The sequence below is a fragment of the Marmota marmota genome, unplaced genomic scaffold (genome assembly GCF_001458135.2).
Source record: "Marmota marmota marmota unplaced genomic scaffold, marMar, whole genome shotgun sequence".
NCBI lineage: Eukaryota > Metazoa > Chordata > Mammalia > Rodentia > Sciuridae > Marmota > Marmota marmota.
The window spans coordinates 47,043,167-47,057,077 of NW_025999900.1; positions in this window are offsets into that span (position 1 = coordinate 47,043,167).

Below are 13,911 nucleotides of genomic sequence, written 5' to 3' on the forward strand. Positions count from 1 at the left end.
AATGACTTGAGGTAACAGTTATAGATTAGCATGCAACACAAAGGTCTAATGAAAAGCTCTAAGCAGATGACATTTAAGAAGTAAGTGCTTTTTTAGTGAAGCCCTCTGTTCATCACTGACAGCTGGAAGCAAAGCAGAAAATAAGACTTTTATAGTAATATAAAACAGGTTACTAATAGTATATTGACCACCTGTGAACTTTTATTTTTCCAAATAAAAGCTAGAATCTTGACAATGACCTACATTTATCCACCTGGTTTTGCCCACATCCCATTCCTCTGTCTCCTGTTCCCTGAGTGATAAAGTTTATGGGCCAGCCCCATCAGAGTCTTCGGGAACATCTGGGAGGCATCAAGTTCCCATAGTGGAATACAAGTTCCCTTATGATTGCCCCCTAAAGTCAATGGGACTCTTCCAAGCAACATTCTTAGGAACTTTTTTTTCTCAGTGATCATCATTAATCAGGATAGTAAGGAACAAGATGACAATCAGGAGAACAGCTTATCTTTCCTTAAGGTTCCAAACAACCTAAAGTGAGCCAAATTATTTTCTATATACATATAACTAGAAGTTAATTTCATTGTGGTGGAGAGTAATACATACACCTTTGATTAATTGGCTCAGACAACACAATTCTATTTTGAAATCATCTATCAATTCCCTTGGTCATTATTCCAAAACAGCCAAAAGTAAGCTTCTCCACTCGAACACTGAATACATCAGATTATATTTTATTGGACAAAAGTATTGATAGCCATCTACTTTTTCATTATATAGTTTGATTATATAGTTAAACTATAATTTGCAGAGTAATCACTAGAAAAACATTTGGACTAGCAAAGAATGGCATTTAAGAGGTCTGCCTTCCCATTCCATGTCTCTTTAAAATGATAATGTGAAATAAATTAGAAGTCTCTGCACAAATGGCTTAGGAACCAAGAGTAAGAGCAGATTGTTAAAAAGCATTTCCAATATTGCTCTAATACTGTGTTTGGTTTCATCATTCCAACAAAGCACTACTCCAGGAGACAGTGCATCTCCAGGCATTAGAAAATGCTCACAATTGAGACAAAGGTATTTCAGAAGTTGGAATTTCTTCATTCGTAAACTAATATTCTATTTTATGATTTTCATAAAAAAATAGTTCCAAAGAGAATGTATTTAAAGCTTGCTTCCTTAATGCACCCTTCTTCTAAGATAAACCTCCAAAAGCAGTGTCTCATGTAGGATCACAGTGTCTACACCCAAAAGGCTGTATAGAGTGCTGCCCTGTTTTACAAATGGACGCTTAATTGCCAAGAGTACCAGCCTCTCCCTATGCAGACAGAATAAGACAGCAGTGGACCTGAATTGACAGCCACACATTCCCAGCGTTTCTTAAGTGTGCATTTGTGAGCTCACATGTCAATGGCAGGCTCCTTAAGCAGGTGCAGCATAAACAACTAGAATACATTGGGAACACTAGTCCTTGTGATTAGAATTTGTCTCACAGAGCAGCTGCAAAGAGACAAACTGTATGCAAACAATCACTATCTAGTTGATCCCCACTCACCTGACCCCTCTTGTCCTCTTGGAGTTGTGAATACCTGCCCAGTAGGCAGAAGTCCGCTTGAACTGAGACAGTGGAGAGAAAGACAGAGACCCAAAACCCCTAGTCTTTATATGCCCCTCTCCCTCCCTTCACTCTGATTGGCTTCTGGCTCCCTCATTGCCTCTTGCCTTTGAAGGCTTCTCCACTCAGCAGTTCTCAGTTAAATGTCCACAACTTCCCCAAGCTCCTACGCACATCCTGGGCATGGATGTCTATTTGTAGTGACCCAAAGGGACAGTCTTAAGTACGTTTCCCAGAGACTAATTTCTCCCTTAAGCTGCTTGTCTTGGTTCTTGTTAAAGAAAAAGGGAAGCTATCTATTTTCTTTACCTGCAGATTCTAAACCATAACATGGTTCTAATTTAGAGAGGTAGTCTACATGACTGTATCACTGCTAGAAGAAAAAAAAAAAATCAAGTTCCATATTTGACCCTCCTCAACTTGTTCTCCAAATCAAGCACCACCAAAAAACTATAAATCCTAGCCTGGCCATTTCTCTTTGTACCTTTCTACCCAGATAAGCAATATTTTTCTTTCTTAAGCTGACTTTTTCCTCCCTTATTTTTTTTTTTGTTTAGTATGAAGTTTTTTTCTGACATAGTTCAAGGTATGAGCTGTTTTTCTGAAAAAAAAAAAAAGAAAAATTATTTTATTCCTGGTTTTCCACACCATATTAAAGCATGAACCTATATGATTGCCAAGGAGAAATAACTATCGTTGTTCGGTTTGTCATTTCATCTTCATTTCTTGACTGCACAAATGAGTGTAGAGGTCAAATTCTGTCACAATAGGCAAGAGAGTTCCAAGTTTCTTTCTTGGTTTGAAATTTCATTATACCCATTACTGAGGGAACACAAAAGCAAAAGAGAAGGTTAGAAATTATTCAGCTATACATACATTATGGCAAAGTTATTTGCTGAAATGCCAGGTAGCCAAGATATCATTTTTTGAATTTCTGATCAACAGAATACGATAGCATTATTACTTACACATAATTGAGCTTTACATTCTTGGTCTACATACAGCAAATGTGAGAATATCTTTTTTTAATCATTTTTAATTTAACTGACTTTTTTATAACTTTATTTTATTTATTTATTTTTATGTGGTGCTGAGGATCAAACCCAGGGCCTTGCATGTGCAAGGCAAGCACTCTACCACTGAGCCATAATCCCAGCCCCTAATTTAACTGATTTTATCTATCAGATGCATATCGGTTTCCCTTAAAGACTTTATTTTCGTGACAGTTAGTAGTGAGATTTAACATTTTCAACAAAAAACTCTTGAAATCTTGAAACAAACTCTTTTCTCCTTCCCAGTTTCTCTGGATGAAGATGTACTGAATGTCCTCTCAGAAATCTCAAATGTAGAAGTTATTTTTGATTCAGAACATTTCCACTGGTTGCCCTTGAGTAGATATGCAGTATTATCACATTACCTTCGGAATGTCTGTTGACTGTGACCCACATTCTCAGCCAGGCAGCAAGATACAAGCACCTTCCTCTTCATCAACTTGTTTTAAAAAAATGACATCTCCCTTAAGTAACTGATCACATTGTAACGTCTCAATCCATTGAGTACACATGATACATTTTGTATGAATTGGATGGATATTTTGTCAATTCAGAAACACCAAGAACTTTATTAATATTGCCTACCCTGCATATTTGAGTTTTGAAGCTCACAATATTGGCCTAGAGAATGATACTCTGCAGTATTACTTGTACTGATTTTCTTCCCACATTGCATCCTAGTTATACCTTTAGATATGTATTTATATAATCTATAGTTAAAAACGTAAGTTTTAAGTCAAGTCCCATCCAGGTGACTCGTAATTCAGGCTTTGATAAAAGAAAAATATCACTTACAAACAAGCTCTTGGTATTCTTTTTTGATCTCTGTGGATACATATCAGGCTATTATTTTTCAATAAACCTTTTTCACTTGAGCTAAAATGAAAGTAACGTCATTGTCTCCTTATCTTGACCTCCCCTTTCCAGGTGCCCAAACTAGTCTTCCGAAGTGTGTTTTGCAAAGAAGATTTTTAGTATTTTGCCTACCCCAAAGATATCCTTATACTCAAGAAATAGGGAGCCTACACCCTGGGAACAAATCTTTACTCCTCACACTTCAGATAGAGCCCTAATATCCAGAGTATACAAAGAACTCAAAAAATTAGACAATAAGAGAACAAACAACCCAATCAACAAATGGGCCAAGGACCTGAACAGACACTTCTCAGAGGAAGACATACAGTCAATCAACAAGTACATGAAAAAATGCTCAACATCTCTAGCTGTCAGAGAAATGCAAATCAAAACCACTCTAAGATACCATCTCACTCCAGTAAGATTGGCAGCCATTAGGAAGTCAAACAACAACAAGTGCTGGCGAGGATGTGGGGAAAAGGGTACACTTGTACATTGCTGGTGGGACTGCAGATTGGTGCAGCCAATTTGGAAAGCAGTATGGAGATTTCTTGGAAAGCTGGGAATGGAGCCACCATTTGACCCAGCCATTCCCCTTCTTGGTCTATTCCCTAAAGACCTAAAAAGAGCATGCTACAGGGACACTGCTACATCGTTGTTCATAGCAGCACAGTTCACAATAGCAAGACTGTGGAACCAACCCAGATGCCCTTCAATAGACGAATGGACAAAACTTAATGAATTTTTAAATGTCAAGTTTTCAGATACCCTTGATGAGGGTGTGTGTTGGGGGTGGGACTGGGATGAAAATTTTGCCTGTGCTTTGAAAGGAAGGGAACAGAAGTGGCAAAATACAAAGCTTATGACTTTGGTGATATCACACCGAATAACAGCAGTATTCGCATACATTACTTTTAACCTTTACCCTGCAGGTGGGCATTGTTATCTCGTGGTCACAAGGAAGGAAGCCTTCCCAGTTGTTATGTGACCTACACGGGGTCAGAGACCAGAGAAGTAGCAGAGCCAGGACGCAGAGCAACCTGCTTGCTGTGCCTGCTCACCTCACTAGATACTGTCAGAAAGTGTCTGTGGAAAGTGAGGACCTCACAATTACCAAGGATCAGTTCCAAGAGATTTGGTATTCTCATTAAAAAAAAAAAAAAAAGTTTGAACCAGAAGAAATATATGAAGAGCCTAAAATTCCTTCTCTGATCTTTTTAAAACCCCAGGAAAATAGAACATGGCCTTGGAAGGCAGAAGCACTGGGCCAAAGGCTGATTCTGCCTCCTATTACACTGGTGTATAAATACTTAGCTTTATAAAAAAGAATATAGCAGTATCTACTCCACAGGGCTACTATGAGGATTAAGTGAAATGACTTACAGGAAAGTCTCAAGATGAATGCTCCGTTCATAGCATGAATTCAGTAAGTGGCTCTTTCCTTTCATCCATTGTTATGGTTGATTTAAAAGCTGTAAAGGAAGATGCTTTTCAAGTCTGTAACAACATATTCTTAAATGAGCACTGGACAGCTGTACTATGTGGGTAGAATTATCAATTCTAAATCCCAACTGCTGTACAAATCCTGGCTCTTCGCTTTACAAGTTGTGTAATTTGGCCCGTTTGCTCAATACTACTGTGTCTCAACTTCCTTGGCTTAATAATGGGACTTACCCTATGAGATTCTGTAAGATTTAAATTCGTTAACATAATAAAATGCTTGGTATAAAGACTGGCATGTAGTATAAGAATAGCTCCACAAATTAAATGAGCAAATAATACAGTTATTAAATGAGCAAATAATACATCTAGGATAGTATTTCTGGATTGGAGAAATCCAGGGACATTTGGCAATGTCTGGAGTCAATTTTGTTACAACTTAGCAGCAGGATACTTGTGGCATGGAGATGATAGAGACCAGGGATGCACAAAATACTCTAAAACACAACACAACTCTTACAACAAAGAATTCAATATGGTGATGGTGCCGAGGTTGAAAAATGGTGACGGAGAAAAAAATCACCATTAGACAACAAAGATATCGAGAAGTTTTCTCCATGGGGCATAAGATGTCACTTGGTGGCAAACCAAATATACCAACAGAAATGGTACTTCTTTTAATACCAAATAAGCTAATTCTGAAAAAAGCCAAACAAGTTATTGAATATGTGGGATTATAGCAATTTAGATTATTTTAGAGTTATTTTAAAATGCTCTTTTAAAAAAATCTTGGGATTTGGGCTGTAGCTCTATGGGTTTGATCCTTAGCATCACATAGAAATCAAAAAATAAGATAAATGCATGGTGTCCACTACAACTACAAAATAAAGTCATCTCTATTTCCAATTAAAACTCTCACTTCTAAAATCAACAACTATATATATATATATATATATATATATATATATATATATATATATATATATTTAAAAAATAATAATAATTCTGGGAGTAGATAAGCAAGAATGTAGTAAGGGCTTTTGAGACCATAGGCCCTATAAAAATGAATGCCAGCAAATTCATCTGGATTCCTTCTCCCATAGGACCCTGCGAAAGAGATGGTTTGCTTATAATGGAGCCTGGGGAGGAAATAATGTGGACATGCATTTTCATGTCACTTTATATTTTTATACTTTTTGGATGGTAGAATGAAAGCAAGTTAAAGGCAAGGGGTTCAGCCACACATGGTGGCACATACCTGTCATCCCAGCAGGAGGATCGCCAAGTTTGAGACCAGCCTCAGCAACTTAATGAGGCTCTATGTAACTTAGCAAGACCTTGTCTGAAAAAATAAAAAAAGGGTTGGGATGTGGCTCAGTAATTAAGCGCCCCTGGGTTCAATCCCTGGTACCAAAAAAGGGGGGTGGGTCAAAGGGTTCAAAATCTCTTCTTTCCTTGCAGTCTGATGTTTCAGGCAGCAAGATCTCTAAATGGGAGGATGCCTTATCCATCTTGTCTTTGGGCTTCTCCGTATCTTCTCCAGCTTGAGTTGAAAATGATATGTTGGCTTCTTGAACCAGAATCTACTAAGCCCCACTCACAAACATCTTGCAAGTTTGAGGAGAAAAACAGGAAGCTCTCCCTAAGAAATAAGGAACACTTTGTGGTCCTGACCTTTATTAGCTGGGACTTAACTGGTGCTTGGGGAACAATTAGGTGACAGTGAAGCCCCTTTTCTTTTCAGTCCTTGGTAGAGAGGTATTGCTCAAACACAGAACACTCTTCAGGCAAACAGAAGTTGTGTTAAGAGGCTTGACCCTTTGCATACTTTCAGGTGAGATCCACAGAGAGGCTCAATATTGTTTGCCATTGTCTTAACATTCTCAGTGTAGTGGGCTGAATAATTATGTCTGCAAAGACATCACGTCCTAATCCTTGGAAAGTGTAAATTTTACCTTATTTTGAAAGAGGATCTTTGTAAATATGATTAAGCTAAGGATATTGATATTGCAGAGATCATCTGGGTGGACCCTCCATGACATCACAAGTGTCTATAGGGACACAGAAGGAAACCTGACAGAGGAGAAAGCCTTGACCACAGAGACAGAGACTAGAGTGATGTGTCCACAAACAAACAATGCTGGCGAGCGCCAGAATTGGAAGAGGCAAGGCAAGGACTCAATTTTCCTTTAGAGCTGACATCTTCATTTATGTTCCAGAACTGTGGCTTCCAGAACTGTGAGAGAATACATTTGTGTTATTTTATGCTGTCCAGTTTGTGGTCATTTGTTTCAGGAGATACAGAAAAACTGATATGGAGATCATGACTGTGGATTTTCCCTTAAGTCCTACACCACCCTAATCTGTTAAAGGAAAAAGGAAGGTAGGGAAGGAAGGAGTAAGAGAGAAGAAACAATGAAGAAACAGAAGGCAAGCATGAGATTAAAAAAGAGGAGGTGGAAGAAAGAGGAAGCAGGAAAATGTGGAGGAGAAAGACTCACCGGATGGCACTTATGTTTCAGTTACGTGGCCTATTTTAACGCATTTTTTTCACTTTTTATAAGTAACAGTTTTTAAACTGGACATTTTCCATATTGGGGAAATTGCATCCAGTTCTTAAATCCCACTTTTATCTACGTGGTGGACATAAAGTCTGTGCCCAGGTCATAAGATGGATTTGTCTTTGAAGCATCATGATTCACCCCATGGTTTTAATGTAGCTTACTGAAATTTTTCTCATCAAGGTTACCAGCGACTTCCTTATGATAAAAACCCTCTTAGTCATCAAGCTGTGAAGGTTGACTGTCAACCCCCAACATCCTTCAAGATCATAACCTGCTCATAACCTGCTTCCTCTATGAATCTCCCTTGACCTCTACTGTTTCCATTTTCTGCATTCCTATTATACTCACAGAAAATATGTCTGCTATTTCGGCTCCTCCAAAAAGAGGCCAAGGATGCTGTTAAATATCTTAAAATGCACAAGATATCTCTCTACAACAAAGAATTATGATATTTTTATATCGCCTTTAGTAAACTGCACGGGGCTGGTCTGTAATAGAGTCCTTGTGGTGATTGACTGACTCCCCACTATTCTGAGGCCAATAATGCAGATGGTCTCATATCCTTCATCTTCTCCTTATTTATCATATTCTACAATGATGATTGATATTGAGAATTATGTCCCTGAGGCATGCCAGGTCTTACTCATAAAAAAATAGATTGATAAAATTCATTGTCTTGCTAGTCGAGAAAATCTACTCATACATTTTAGGAAGATTTTCCACTAGAAGAATTGAGGCCAAAATGTATTTCTCATCTTCCTAATTTAAACCCCAAAATGCAATTAACCACAAACCCTCGAGTCCCAAATATTCAAAGCATCTGAAGATTTACTTTATTACCAGAAGAGTTATAGATATGTCCTATAAATATACCTCAAGGTACCTATTTTCTGTTATTTATTTCCCAATATTTGTCAAGTCAGTATAAAAGTATAAAAATAAGCTTGTTTTTAATTGATTATAGGTTATTGGCTTAAAACTGCCCAAAGAGAAGATTGTATTCTCAGACCTGTTTATATTTTTCATATTCCTCATTTATATCCTGAGAAACTGAAATTCAGCTTAGTGAACAATAACACAGCAAGTGAACAGATACATAAAGGCCCAGTGCTAATACTTGTGTACACACTTGGCTGAAGAATCTAGCCAAGGATATAGAAGTATTTGTGAGCATCCTATGATTTCATGCTTAAATGTTTTTTTTTTTTTTAATTTTAGCTACAAAAAATCCAGAGGCACATGGTTGGATTCCTATAATGTAAAAACAATGAATATACATCACATCATAAATTAAGAATCCCAAATACAAAAAGGAAATAAACAGTTGAACTAATTAATACACTTCCAAAATAGAAAACTAGAACTTAAATATAATTAAATATTATAAACCTTAGTGAAATAACCGCTTCTGTTATTCACACACACTCAAATAGTGTAGTATTTTGTAATTTATTGCCTTTCCCAACTTGGAAATATTACATTTCCATTATGTGGCCTATACTAATGCTTATTTGGCTTTCTATAAGCAACTGCTTTTGAAACTGGACATTTAGCTATCCATTTAGTGAAGTTGCTTAGAAATGCTTTCATTTTATCTGTCTTTATCTTAGAGTGCTCCAGAAGTTATTCAAGGGAACTAAAAAAGGATAAATTCATAGTGATGAGGTGATGAAAATTATAAAATCCAATGCATCCCAGTGTGTTATCAATGTATCTAAACATGGTGCAGTCATGTCCATTACAGGTGCCACAGATTGCTATTTTGATGACAAGGATTAAAAGGTTCACATGCCATGGAGAGCAGCAAAGATTCTAAGCAGGGAAGGTCAAGGACAAGGCTATTATTACCACGTTCCTTTTTCCCACTCTACAAAGTGAATACTATAAGCTTAGCCTGTTTTCTTGTTTGTTAATAATAACATGCGTACTAGTCTACTAGTACTTTCTGAAACTCTTTAACTTCCCCTTACATCCTGAAAGAACTCTACCTTTGAAGGGGAAAATAACTTTTCTTCACCTAGAGCCTATTTCCTAGTATCAGTATTAATATCCCCAGAGATTATTAGGCCTGGAAGAAAGAATTTGGTGGAAAAATTCCATATTCATTCGTGAAACCCACCCCTAACTTCCACTCACACATTTTAATAGGGTACTGAGTCTTCTGCTTGAATTGAAAGCCACTTTTACTAGCAGAGGCTTCTTTAGGCAGAGAATATTTTGAATTTGTTAGGACAGAAAACTTACACTGAAAAAAAAAAGTCACTTGGCAAGCTGGGGTGGTGGCTCAGTGGTAGAGCATGCGCCTAGCATGTGCAAGGTCCTGGGTTCGATCCTCAGTACCACATAAAATAAGTAAAATAAAGGTATTGTGTCCAATTATAACTAAGAAGTAAAAAAAAAAAAATATTTTAAAAAAAGTCACTTGGCAAGCTGAAATATAGAGACAGGAATACTATTTAAGTCACCTCCTGAAGAAAAAGAAACCCCTTAGTGCCCATAATTCTGTAAAAGGACTTTCAAATGATCCTTTGCATGAGTAGTTGAGTGGCAACATACCAGGACTCTGATGCCATAATCTGCATTCACATTTGGGCTCCATACTAAGTACCTTGCAATCTTGGCTAAGTTTCTCAATCTCCACATGTCCCAATCTCCTCATGTGAGATATATTCTAAAATGAAATGACAGTAAAGCCAAGTTCATAGGGTTGTTGTATTAAATGAGGTAAGCTATTCAAAGCTCTTCAGAATAGTGTTGGCACATAGTACACAAGATATGATAGGAATAAAGTACCTGTTATAGTTTGGATAGCTCCTGTGTTAATGCAGGAATACGCAGAGGTGAAATGATTCTTATGAGAATTGTAACCTAATCAGTCCATCCTAGTTTAAATGGACTACCTGGGTGGTAACTCGAGGCAGGTGGGTTATGTTTGGAGGAGTTGGGTCACTGGGAATGTGCCCTAGAAGGGTGCATCTACCCTGTGGCTCCCTGAGCTGCCAAGATTGGAACAGCTTTCTTCCACTGTGTCCTTGGGTCTTGATGTTCTGCCTCACCTTGGGCCCAGAGCAATAGACTCAGTTATCTATGGACTGAGACCTCTGAAACTGTGAGTCCCAAACAAATGTTTCCTTCTCTAAGTTGTTCTTGTCAGGCATTTTGGTCACAGTGATGCAAAGCTAAGTAAAACAGTCCCTACATCTTCTGAGACACATATAAAGATTTGAAGACACATTTGTAGCAATACAGAGGTGAACTGGCACTCAGTAAATATATGATGAATTAATGCAAACTAAAGGAATAAATATACTAATTCCAGAGTCTCATTAGCTTTGTTATTGATTGTCCTATAATTTCTGTGATCAATCATTATTTAGTAAATACAGATAGAATCTTGGTTTACGGATAAAGTGGATCAGGCTTAGATGGTAACAAACAAACCACATTTATGAAGAACCACCATGTGCAGGTTCTAGGCTTGGCCCTTTTCATGCGCCATTATATATAAATCTGCTAAAACTCTTTGAAGGTACATACAATTAGGTCCATTACAGAAGTAAGAAAAAATGAGGCTTAGAAGTGTTAAGTAAATTACCCCAAATCACACAGCTATTATGCTAATGATGGAGGGTGGAGTCTCATCCTACACTATTTTGATGCAAAATATAATATGTAAGAAGCTGGAGGAAGGTAGATTATGCACACAAAATGATTTTACAAAAAGGTCATTATTGAATAGACCATTGAAAAACAAGGTTTATAATTCAAAGATGATTTAGTTTCTCTTGGCATTGGCTTTGAAGTACTGATTCAAACCCCATATTTTTAATCCAGTGAAGAGTGCTGTTGTTGGATACTTCAACAGTAGACTCACCAACTATCATTGATGGGACGTGCCCCAGAGGCTATTTACTTCAACTTTCTCAGTTAACAGTTGAGAGACATGAAAGGGGAAGTGACAAGCTCACTGTGGCATATAAGCAAACAGTGGCAGAACCAACCAAGACTCTCAGAACCCAACACTAGTCCTCTTATAGCCTGCAAGTTACTGCGATACATGGTTTTGAATCACCCACCTAGATGACTGGAGACTTGAGTTTGTTTCAAAGACCCTAATTCCCACTTTAGCTTAGAAAGAGTATGAGGATAGTTTAAGTCAGTTTTTTCATTGTTGTGATCAAAAGACCTGATGAAAACTATTTTATTCATTCATTCATTCATTCATTCTTCATTCATTCATTCACTCATTCATTTATTTATGGTACCAGGGATTGAACTCAGGGGCTCTCAACCACTGAGCCACATCCCAACACTATTTTGTATTTTATTTAGAGATAGGGTCTCACTGAGTTGCTTAGCACCTCACAGTTGCTGAGGCTGGCTTTGAACTCGTGATTCTCCTGCCTCAGTCTCCGGAGCTGCTGGGATTATGTGTGTGTGTCACCATGCCCAGCTTGACAAGAACAATTTTAGAGGAGAAAAAGTTTGAGCTTCATGGTTTCAGAGGTCTCAGTCGTTAGATTGCCAACCGCATTGCTGTGGACCAAAGATAGCAGAACATCATGGCAGAAGTGTGGTAGAGGAAAGTAGCTCAGGACATGGCCACCAGGAAGCAGAGAGAGAGAAAAAAAATCCAGGTACAAAAAAATATGTCCAAATGACCCACCTACACTAGCCACACTCTACCTGCTTGCAGTATTAATTCATATCAGAGGATTAATGCACTGTTTAGATTAAAGCTCTCATAACCGAATCCTTTCACATCTCAGCTTCCTTGCATTGTCTCACACATGAGCTTTAGGGGACACCTCATATCTAAGTCATAGCAGGGTAATTCTTATTAAGGACAAAATAAATATGCATATTCTGTCGTGGCAGAGGCTGGTAGAGTGTATATCTAGGAGCTTCTTTCTTTAAAACCTAATAAAAATTCTGTTATTGTTGTATCTTATCAAATGAAAATAAAAGAGTTAATATAGTCTTAGTGGGAGAACAGCCTTTAAAAGGAAAGGTGCTGTTCTCTATCCCATTTTTTTAAGGTGATAAAAAGATCTTAAACTTTTTTCCTGTTGGATTGCATTTATTCACAAAATAGTAACTAGCACCCAAACAATCATGAAGCGGAATGTGACTTTCCTTACACATTTTACTCATTACAGTGTTGGGCTTTTGGTGTCCCTGATAGATGGGCGGTCCCCTTTCCTATGTTAAGTATATTAAATGATATCAGGAGAACAGTCACTGGGGCTTGTCAGCCACAAGTGATGTCCTTCTATGGAGGTAGAAGAAGTAAATGACTATTATTCCAATGATTATCTTGTCAGCTCCATGCAGTAGAGTATGCACTTTCTTAGTTATGAAATCATCACTAATGTGAAGTCCAAAGACAGCATTTCTTAAAATCAACAGTGTCATCTTTTATCAGGCTGACAACAACAACAACAAAAATAGTCTCATATATAACCATACCACCAGGGCCTACATAGCTTTGTTAATGTGAGTTACAAAGATAGGTGAAAAGCACGTTGCCCACTCCTCAGCAACTGGCTCCTCACAAACACAACAAAACAGCTGAAATAAGCCAAACCTTGGGAAGCTCAAACTTCATGGCCTGGACTTCAAAATGTGCCAGACATCACTTGGTAGAGATGTTGTGGAATACAATAAAATATGTAAAGATTGGAAGCACTAAAGGTAAAGACAAAGAGGAAAGTACATAATTCTAAGTGATTTTTATAGTGGACACTTGACTCAAGTAAACAAATAAATTGCTAAATGATAAGAAACTGGCATAATGAGCTGTTTCCCCAGCCAAATGCTTTGGAATAAAGGAACATTGGTAGAACAAATAGGCAATCAAACCTCAATCAGATACAGATTAGCTGGATGCTGGCCAGTCTACAAGGTGCAGCAAAGACTTACTTGCCATATCATATAAGGGATGAAACACAACTTCCTGAAGATGACATTAAATAGTCAACAATATTGGAGCAATGTTAGTTCATCGTAATGAATCTCTCCACTCTCCCTAAAAAATCCATACTACAAAACCAACGTGGAATTTAAGGGACCAAAAGTATAGACTCAAGGACTTTGTTCTATGTTAACTATCCAGTGGGCAGTTCTAGTGAAGATGTGGTAATGCCAGGAATCTGTACAAAAGTCCATAAATACGATGGCCAATGCACACTTAGACCTTCTATTGTACACTTGCACAAACACAAAGGAAACAGTGCATGTGATGAGAACACAAATGCTTTACTGATCTCCATTATGGGGAAATCAGCACATTTCATGCTTAGTAAATTAGCTAATAATATTTGTGATCTAGGGATATTATGATTGGTGTGGTTTTCATTCCATTCATGGCACTGATGGCAAGATTTAA